At 39.5% G+C, this 10,926-nt stretch overlaps 1 long non-coding RNA gene across 1 annotated transcript in view; it reads right to left on the bottom strand.

The window, feature by feature from the left end:
* Nucleotides 1-10,926, bottom strand: part of LOC145722755 (uncharacterized) — a 227,195-nt gene that overhangs the window by 66,782 nt on the left and 149,487 nt on the right. The window contains exons 4-6 of the long non-coding RNA XR_014147267.1: nucleotides 9,509-9,593; nucleotides 4,720-4,921; nucleotides 4,459-4,521 (exon numbers count right to left, since the gene is read on the bottom strand). This is a non-coding gene — a long non-coding RNA (uncharacterized LOC145722755). The remainder of the gene's footprint in view (nucleotides 1-4,458; nucleotides 4,522-4,719; nucleotides 4,922-9,508; nucleotides 9,594-10,926) is intronic.

Here is a 10,926-nt window from a genome sequence, read left to right as displayed (position 1 = left end):
AGGGAATTAATGGAGGTTCTCAAAGGAGCATGAGAAATTCCACCTCTGCATTCCTTTGCATCTGGTTCATATTTTACTCTTTAAAACAAAGAAATGGAATCAGAGGTAACATGGTGACTACAGGTAACATGGTGACTTAAAATAGAGTGTGCCATAAGGATGATCTTTCTTGAGACAAAGTCAGTAGTCATCCAGAGCAAGAAAAGAGAACTCCATGCAAAAGTTTTCCCCCCAAATGTGCACCAAGTGCCACTGGTCCATTTGAGCAAAATTTCCAGTAAGTCTTGTTTTCATAAAGTAATCATTAAAGAAACCCATTATATTTGCAGGTAATGTTAGCCAAAAATAACATTTTGATATGACAACAAAATTTAACCCTTCGTCTTCTTTTTTTTTAACGACTTACAGATTTTTTTATTAACACTTTATCAAAGGCCTGGTTTTGAGACTTTTAGAACTGGCATGCCCCTTTTGCTTGTTATTAGGGAACCTGAAAATGTATGAGGTGTTTATGGCCTATTAAAGGACAATTAGGCCATAAAAATAATCTGCCTGTAAAAACAGTGAGGGAAGGTGAAATGTGCAATGTATCAACTACAATCTGATCACCGTACAAAGGCCGAGTAGGAAAAGCTATTGATTTCTTTCCCATCAAACAAATACAATAAATTTCAGATGTATTTATAGGCTAAAAATAAACTTCAATCTTATACAAAGGAAAGAGTGGAAGCAATATAAGAAAAAGAATGTCAATAACCTAGTCTACATTTGAAATGATGGCTGTGTGTATCATGGGAGGGGGGAAGCATGTGGGATTATGATCATCCAAATTCCTTGTTTACTTAGACTCAGCTACTTTCATAAGGACATCTTCTGGACAGCATAAGGATTTATAAGTCAGATTTTTCAAATTCCAACAAAGTGTAGCACTTGTACAACACAAAGTATAATTTCTGAAATTGGATTGTAGTTTTTGAACATCCCATGGGAGAGAGTTTGGAGACAACAGGGGGCTACACTGGGAATAAGGAGAGGACATGGGATGGGGGCCTCAGCCTTGGGCAGAGACTCACCAGTACCAACCACCTGTGTGATATTGGGAGAGACTCTCACCTATTCTGCATCCAAGTCTCCACATCTTCAGAGTGGAGGATATTATTAAACTATCAAAATGTAAGTATTAAATAAAATAATACATCTAAAGGATTCTGCCTGACGCAAAGGAAGTACTTGATATATTTCATCAGTTTTTATTATGCTATTGTTTGGGTCCTTAGACAACTGTGACCTTGGGCATGTCCCTTTAGCCTCTCTGGCCTGTTTCTTTTTTCTTTTTTTTAAAGATTTTATTTATTTATTTGACAGAGAGAGACCACAGCGAGAGAGGGAACACAAGCAGGGGGAGTGGGAGAGGGAGAAGCAGGCTTCCCGCTGAGCAGGGAGCCCGATGCGGGGCTCGATCCCAGGACCCCGGGACCATGACCTGAGCCGAAGGCAGACGCTTAACGACTGAGCCACCCAGGCGCCCCGGCCTGTTTCTTCTTAATGATGGGATTGCACTATGGTCCTTCCCAGTCCTAACCATTTCTGACTATATAAAATCCTATACCCTAAATTGGATCAGACCTTAAAGTTTTTCAGGGCCAAATGCCAGACCAATTTCCTACATCCACTGAGGGTTGACAACTTCTCTGTGTGGTGATAACAGATCCAGTCCTTGGGAAGGTTGGGCTATTCACTGTTCAAACATAAAACATCTCCAAAGTAATAATTCCCACCTTTGGGGTACAAACATTGGCATATTGTCAAGATATGAGGAGCATAACAAGTTTTTTTGGCACTAGCAGTTAAATGAATGTAATAATTGCAGTTAAATAATTGTTAATCATAATTATATCATAATATAACTATATTACTATATGATATTATAAACTAGTTCAGTAATGATTATATGTTATAGACTTAGAACTTGAAAATGACTTGCTTTAAAATATATATATTGGAGCTGAATCAAGTTTACTCCTATAATAATGTCACTTTATTTAATTTGTATTCCCACAACTTTCTCAAGAGAATCTTGGAAAAACCAAGAATACTTTGCTCATGCTAATGTATGTATTAAATGTTTCGTGTCAAGGAAACAGGTAGTTCCTAAGAGGAAACTTATGACATTATTTTAATAATTTTAAAGGGCAAATGAATCAATGAATAGACCTAATAAAATATTGATAGAGTCCATTCAGTATGATTGAAAGTTAACTGAAAATGTTTGTCTGCCCAGTTAGAGTCATAGAGACAAAATAGAGACATGTTCTAAATTCCTCCAATGTCTCTGCATTCCACACCCACTAAAACATTCTGTTAATATGTTTTATCAAGTTTATACTTCAAGATACTTCTTTAAAAGCCATGGTTTGTTTGTAATAAGATTATAACCCTATTACTCTCAAGCTATTTTTCCTACAAATAATTCACAGGAGTTTCCTAAGTATCCTTAAAGAACGTGTAAAATTATTACCTACCAGAAAATTGTGCCTAGGGAAATAGAAAAAAACTCATGAATGCCCTACACAGTGAGATAAATTCACAGATAAGCATCCTAATCTCATTATTACTAATTTGCTTTACTCATATTATTCTTTTTATTGTCCAGGCCAGTTCCCCAAGAAAGTCCTGGGAATAACGATCAGCAGTACATTGGGACTTGTTAGAAACACAAATTCTTGTGAGGTCCAGAAATCTGAATTTAACAAGCCCTCTGAGTGCCTTAGATAAATGCGAGTTTGAAAACCACTGGTAAAGCCCACAAATTAAATCATAGTATTTTAAAATATTGAACAAAGTGGCTCACTGGGAATTTGAATACAAATTTGGAGTAAAATTTTTAAAAAATACATTGAACAAAGGAAACAAAAAAATAATTTTGCATCCTAATTATTTAATCTACATTGTAAGAAGTTTTTACTATTAATTGTTATATATTATATTAGCAAAAACTGTGAAAAGCAATGTCATTCAGTGTTAAGATTAAAGAAAAACAGGCACTCGTGTATTTCTGAGGAATGTGAGAAAAGCTTAAAATAATTTTCGTAAAGTAGTCCAGAAATCCCTACTTAAGTAAAGACACATAAATCCTTTGACCCATGCAGCTCGTTTTGGGAAAATTACACTACAAAAAATAAAAGTGTCTGTATGTAAAGCTATCTGTGTAAAAGTATTTATGGCAACATGGTTTGTGGAGGCAAAACCATACTGGAGTAAAAATTGTAAGCAATCTGAAATCCCAGCAGTAAGGAAACGGTGAAATAAGTTGAGTGTGAAGGAGTAAAATGGTTTGTAGATGGATCAGACAGAGTCTGAAGTAATGGTTGTAAAGGATGGAAAACAAGTTGGTCAGAGAAGCATATCAGCGCTACCAGTGTAATCGACACAAATGTACCTCCCCAAATTTCATCAACAGCTTTCTTCTTTCAGAACTTTCCACTTGCCTCCAAGACCCCTACTCCACTCTCACTGTCACGGCTGCAGAGCCTCTGAGCTGGCTATTGTTCACATTGAAACCCAAGGTCAACTCCAGGGTTGGTACACCTCACACACTATGTAGTCCATGCTCTCACCCCACATTTTCTAGATTTGGGTAAAATAATATACTGCAGGGGTAGGATTTGGCTTCCGGAACATCCACCAAGGAGCTAGGTGGATAAGCCAAAGTTCAAGGTAATGATCTCTTGTCACGTGAAACCTGACCAATGGGAAACAAAAGATGGGATGGGGTCAGGCAGATGAGTCTCACTTCTCTATTTCTGCCATTTACCACTAAATGTGTAGTTCCTAGTCAAAGCACGGATCAAGAAAACATGCCTGCTGAGTGCCCTGATGTGTCTCTTCAAAACTTATCATGAAGTGGGACCCAGTGTGATGGTACATCACATTTTATTGCCCTGTACGTATTTCCTTTGTTGGCTTTTCTTTTTGTTGACCCTTTATACCTCAGCTTGACTAGCACACACACACAAAAACAACCACAACAACAACAAAAAACCCTGCACCTTTACCTTTACTTAGGCTCAGCTTTGAAAAAGAACTGGATTGAAACAATTGGTACAGGAACTTTCTCCAAAAAAGGGATGCTCAGGATGGGAACTTGGCATTGAATTGTTCATTTGTGTAAAACCAACGGAGACCCTATTGGTGGGAATTGGGGTGATACTTAAGCTTTCACCTGTGATTAATAGGAATGAAGAGTGTATAAAAAGCAAGGCATTGGGAAATCAGTGGCTGTGGCACTTAATCAGTATGGGAAATACACTAATATAAAAATGTGCATTACAGTAACAACCCTAAAGACCATGCAAGAAGAAGTGGTAGGCGTAGAGATATCCCGCCCACTCCCCTCCAAAATGGAGCACGTTTTAAAAGCCAAATTACCTGAGTGGTAGCTTTAAAGGAGACACTTACCTTTGTATCTGCAGCAGACCGTACTGAGAATCAATCCCAGGATCTGGTGAATGGGTGACAGCTCTGCAATGGATAAGGAACATGCAGCTTTCAGATGTCTTACGTTAGAGTCAAGATATCGGGGAAGAAAGAGTGGGACACTGAGATCTGCAATGGGATATGTTGGCAAGAGAACCCAGTAATCTTGAAAGCCCAAATAATACTGAGCCATCTTTGCTAGGAAAAGCAACCCCTTCCCTAGAAACTGAAGAATGAACTCACCTGAAGAAGGTGTGTTGCATCATGAGGGAGTTTATCTCAGAGCATGGCCCCAGCATCCCTTTTTTTGCCAACTCTGGAGACTAGAGCTTTTTTCACTGACTCTCTTGGCTTAGTCATCCAGGACATGAAGACTAAACACCACCTTGGAAAGGTCTCTGAGGCTGATTGGACTCTTCAGGAGACAAGCAAGGGCATCTCCAGTCTTAACACACAAAATAGAAGAGACCTGGATTTAAGAGAGGATCTAAGAAGGTCATGGAGGTACAAGTGGGAGACTGTAGTGTCCAAAACCTTGTTCCCCTCTGCATCAGTCAGGGGTTTGTAAGGAAATAACTGCGAGGTAATATTTGACATTATGCAATTATGGAGGCTGGTAAAACACTGTAAAACGGTTGTCTTCATGTCTGATGTTGGAACTGGAGGGCAGGCAGTAGAGAAGGAAGATGGATGCAAAATGGAGAGCACGGGAAGCAACTGAAACCCGTGAGGACAATCTAAACCCCAACCTGGATGGAGCAAGTGTCCTTAAGGAGAAGCCGGTGCCTTTCATCATGGAACTAAACACACTTGGCCCAGAAGTGAAAGTGAAAGAAAATGCAGAGGACAGTGGAATACTTGCAGGCAGGGAGTTGAGCCAGCAGATAAGCAACAACATATGTGAGCTATAAAAGCTCCTGCCCCAACCTTCTGTGTGTAAAATATAAAATGGCTGGTGCTTTACTTCTGTCTTTTTATATCTCACTTGAAAATGTCCTTTATGGCCCACCTAAAAGGAAATCGAAAGGAAGAGGGATTCTGGGAAACGTATTCAAACGAGTGAAGCTGACACATTCCGATACCACCATACCCTCCTTAAATTCCTTGGATTATTACCTTTTCAAGAAAGGACTACTTGGGGGAGCCTGGGTGGCTCAGATGGTTAAGCGTCTGCCTTCGGCTCAGGTCATGATCCCAGGGTCCTGGGATCGAGTCCCGCATCGCTTCTCTCCCTCTGCCTCTGCCTCTCTCTCTCTCTCTGACTTTCATGAATAAATAAATAAAAAAAAAATTTAAAAAAAAAAAAGAAGAAAGGACTACTTGTCTCCGGTATGGTGCCATACTCACCACTGCTGCCTTTGGCAGGTTTCCCAGGGTAGATGCTGGATACTGGGCCTATGTGGTTCCCCACCACATACACTGAGCCACCCATTTGAAGCCACCTTTCCACTTCCAGGCTTGAGTCAAATGCCACACCTTAGGGCTTCCTGAACATCCACTGAAGGGCAAGCAAATGCACCCCAAAAGGGCATGGGGAATGGGATATAAAAAGGAACTGGATGTTACATTTCCCCTGTTTTCTCCCTTCCACGGACTACTCTGAGATACAGATCTTTAGAACCCAACCATGGAAATTCCCTGCCTGCTGAGAGAACACGCCTGCTGGGTGACAAGACTGTGTCACTTCACAGCCTGTATGAAGCAGGCAGCGAACGTGATGACTCATTACATTACGTTGTTTCACATTTGTTCACACTTCACTTCCCAACTTTTATATCCTCACCATCATCCCCATTAAGAACAATATATTAATCCTTGCCTCAAGCTCTGTGCTCTACAGAATCTGGAAAAAAAAAAAAAAATCCAGGAAATTTGAAGACCCATATGAGGCTGTGGGTAATGAGTAAAAAACCATCTATTTTACTTTGGTGGTTCCTACGTTCTACCTTCTTGTTCAAGTGTAAACACAGAAAAAGAAGACTGAGCTGAGTTTTGTCAAAAGCCTTCATGAAAAGACAAATATGCCACATCCCATACTTGGTATCAGTGAATGACATTTTAGACAGATTTTTTTTTTCCTTCATCCTTTCCAAATGTTCTGCAGTAAAAACAAGTTTTGATGGAGGAAGAAGAGAAGGGTGTTCTGGCCTTCATCAGAATCTAGGGAACAACATGGACATAACGGACCCTTAGTAAAGAGAAGGAAACACCGTTCCAGGGGGTTCTCATGATGAAATGAAAGGTTTTTTTTTTTTTTAAACTTTCTGCTTCCTCATTGTTTTGCCCAGGGTAGATTTGCATGTTAGCACAAGCATATTACGGACTTTTATTGTTTTCTGAACAGTTAACCTATCTTCTGATTATAAGCAGAACACTTCTGGAAGGTTCACTAGGATTTTCAGTTCCAAAAACGCCATTGTGATATGTAACTGCTATATGAGACAAAGAGGGCCTATATACAGACAATAGGAGAAAGAGCGAAAGCACTTTTCTCTACATTTTAATTAAACCAACATTTATGGAGCATTCCTTATAGGCACATATAACGGATAGCACTGCTTATATAAAAATGAATTAGGACTGTAATTTCAATATAATGTGATGAGTGCTGTGAATGAGGAAAATATGAAGGGCTATGACATGCAAAGCATCTACTCCCAGGACTTCGAGAGTACTTCCAGAAGAAATGACAACTACCTGAGGTTTGAAGGGTAATTAGGGGTTATCCAGGCAAAGGAGAGGGGGAGGAGGGTTTCACAATGATCTTTGATGTGTGTTTATCACATCACTTACTAAGTAGTTAAATACGCTCCCAGAAAAAAAGTCTTATACATACATCATCTCTCAACCCCTCATTTCTTTACCTGCTTTACTCCTCAAAACAGAAGGACAAAAGAGAACAATGCCTTCATTTGACTTGAACATAAAGACGCTGTCACAGAGCAAAAAGTAACCAAACTTGAAGCTTTTCAAAACCTGGAATGGATTTTAAATTTAAATAAATGTATTTATATTCTAGTTGGAGCTGCTTTTCACAGATGCAGGGGTTTGTTGTTTTTTTGTTTTTTTTCAAGTACACTTATTTGTAGCCCAAGTAATTTCAGTAGCTAAATGTACATCTGGAACCTCATGAGGTGGTATGAAAGACAGAGAAACAGTGACAAAGAGTGAATGATTTGCACTTATTTACATATTGAAAAGAGTTTGCTTCAGGATTGCCGGTATATTACCAGCACTAAGTTTTGGTTTTTTTCTCTCTCTCAGAAGAATGAGGTCTCCTTCTGAGTAAGATAATAACATCAGCTAGGCCGTTGTTCAAGACAACAAGGCACTTCCCACAATGCAACTGGAATTTCACCTGCCCCAATACTTCCGCGTGGTTAATGACAGAGACACAAAGGAAGCCAGCCATGTGCTATCTTCTGTTCCTGCAAGCTGATTATTACAAGTTATATAAAACCAACGTGGTGAGATATGTCTTTTGTCTATTATTTTTGCCCATTTTCATTTTCTTTTCAAGTCTTCATTTGAGTCTTGAAGATGAACTATTAACAAACCACATTTTTCCATTCAATTTTGCAGTATTTTTCTAATTCCTGCCTGAGCATCCACACGGGCAGTTAAATGAATACCTTTTAACCTTTTTTGAAATACATCTGAGCTATGCAGAAAGGTAAACAAACAAACAAACAAACCCTTAAACCACAGCAGGTTACAACCTTAGGGCAAGTCCTTGACCCAGGAAAGATTATTCTCATTTCATTTTTATGTGGTCTACACATTAAATCATTCCTCCTCCTGTCTCTTTCTCCTTATGTTTGGTATATTTTTCCAGTGACTCTTTGAAGTATCTAGTCTAGGACAAGATGATAATGGTTAGCGGATGCAGGCTACTCTTGGAAGGGCAAGAGGGTAGAGAGTGTGCCCTGCATCTTCTCAGATTCCACACCTTGTGATCAATAGTTAAATGGGAACCTCAGGCTTTGGGACAGTCCTGCCAAACTCCCTCCTCACCTCAACACCAAATTCTTTCCACCATTATACTCATCAGACACTTTAATATTGTTCACATCGATAACAGGCAACACCAGCTTAAAACCCATCCCATCAGACTATCCACTGCCCCTCATTCTTCTGATAACCCCAAGGTCACTCTTTCTGTCCCCTGAAGATTTTATCTACTGCTCACTGGCACTCTCTCCATTACTACCTCTTAAGCCATTATGGTCCCAATTTCACTTGTTGTCCTTTAGTAATTTTAAATAGACCCACATTTTACTCTTAAAAGTGTTCCCATTTGGTCAATAAATTATAGTCACCTTGGTCATGGTCATAATTACTGGTGTTTGTGACAGGCAAATAGATGATTCTTTCAATCCCCAAACTCTTCATTTTTTATTTCTTCTCCTTTGATGATATTGCCCTACAGCCTACCTTGATTCTTCATTCCCACGAGACCACCCTAAATCTTGTCATTACCAAACACTAACCCCCCTCCTCCCAAATCTTAATTTCAGCCTTCCCAATCTCTAACCTTTCCTATCTTTTCAAGTCTCACACATTATTACACCAAGCACAACAATTCTTTCTCCCCAACTCTGCTCACAGTTCTTTCCTTCTAAATTTTTCCTTTTCCCTCACTCCTGCACGTCCTCATTTCTCAACATATGCAGCTTACCCTAGTAGGTCATTAAAATCCCTCCACTACATATGCCCACTCTGGTTTCACGCACCCTTTTTCTTATTCCCTTGGTGAAACCAAAACCTTAGTTTCATCTTAGTTGAATTACACTCAACCTTAGTTAAGTTCCATTTTCTGCCTACTTTACGCTTGTACCTAAGTAGGTGAGTGAGATAAGAAGTTGAGAACAGACAGACACACACATACATACACAGGCTCACACACCCTCACACATCACTAATGGAACCATGCTGACTGTACTTACTTGAATTTGTCATCGCTCTAAGTGCGCCCATAATGCTGTTCGGCAATTTTACTCTATTTCCCCAGACCATTTACTCTCCTGCTCACCTAGATGATTCCATGCAGTCTCCCCTGTACTCAAATTTTGAAACGCTCTTCCCTCTTCCTCTCTCTCAGCTGATGAACTTGCTTCCTATTTCAGTGAGAGAAAAGAAGCAATCAGAAGTGAACTACTGCAAGTTCTCTCGGCTCCCCGCATTTGTGTCCACATGGTCCACCACCTTCTCTCTCTCTCTCTCTCTGTCTGTCTCTTTTTAACTTTATAAGCTCTAGAAAAGGCCAACCCTTTCAATCATCTGTTCGATCTCACCCAATGACCAGTAATACCAGATCTCACCTTTTCTCCTAAGTAGAGATGAGACACGGGAAAAAATAATATTTTAAGAAATACAGGGTATACTGAGAGAATGTGACAGAAGTCACAAGAAGCGGGGCACCTGGGTGGCTCAGTCATTAAGCGTCTGCCTTCGGCTCAGGTCATGATCCCAGGGCCCTGGGATTGAGCCCCGCATCAGGCTCCCTGCTTGGCGGAGAGCCTGTTTCTCCCTCTCCCACTCCCCCTGCTTGTGTTCCCTCTCTCGCTGTGTCTCTCTCTGTCAAATAAATAAAATCTTAAAAAAAAAAAAAAAAAAGAAGTCACAAGAAGCATCTGCTGCAGTCGTGATTCCTGCTCTGTACTCAGAAATGAGAGAACTATCCACAAGATGAGTTTGGGATCCAACTGGATCTCCTGGAGATAGAATCAATCCAAAAGAGTAGGCTCCGGTGGTTACGATATTGTTTGTTAGTTTGTATTCATCTAGCTTTCCCATGATCAATTAAGTACTACTAAAGATTCATGTGGTTTAGATTATTTAGTTTACCAGATTGTTTTTGCTGTCTATTACGGTGACTAGCTCTCTTTGCTTTTAATAGTCAAGCTATTAACTTACCTATTAACTAAATTGCTTCTTGGCCTTTGCCATCCCCTGGGTATTTACTTTCCATCAAAATCACAGAGCCCATTTAAACTGCAGTGTTCCCGCCAGCATTCCCATAGTAGAGCGAAGAGCCAACAAAGCTCTTCATAAAGATGTTGGTGCGGTCATTATCTACATACTTATCAAGGCTCTCATGCAGGAAATGCTGCAAGGCCCACTCAGCAATGAGCAATGATAAATCCACACCAGTAATTCTTTCTTCCACAACATATCAAAGTAGAAGAACAAAATTTTATATGGTGTTATAAAGCTAAACTATTAGTCATGTATCAGTTTTATTTTCAAAAATAAAAGAATGCATTATCAGTACATATTAGTTCAATTAATTATCACAGGTAGGGAAGTCATATTTAGCAGGTTAATTTTCACAAAGTTAATGAGCAAATTTAATCTACTCTAGTAGATTAAATCTTTTTCACTTCTAGTAGAGAAGTGAAAAAACCATAATTCTTTACAACACACATTTTAACAAATATAGTTTTCCAT

The sequence above is a fragment of the Leptonychotes weddellii genome, chromosome 7 (genome assembly GCF_054177405.1).
Source record: "Leptonychotes weddellii isolate Sample4059 chromosome 7, ASM5417740v2, whole genome shotgun sequence".
In the NCBI taxonomy this organism is placed as follows: Eukaryota; Metazoa; Chordata; class Mammalia; order Carnivora; family Phocidae; genus Leptonychotes; species Leptonychotes weddellii.
Note: the sequence above shows the minus strand (reverse complement) of the source record. Positions and strands in the feature narration are given on the sequence as shown.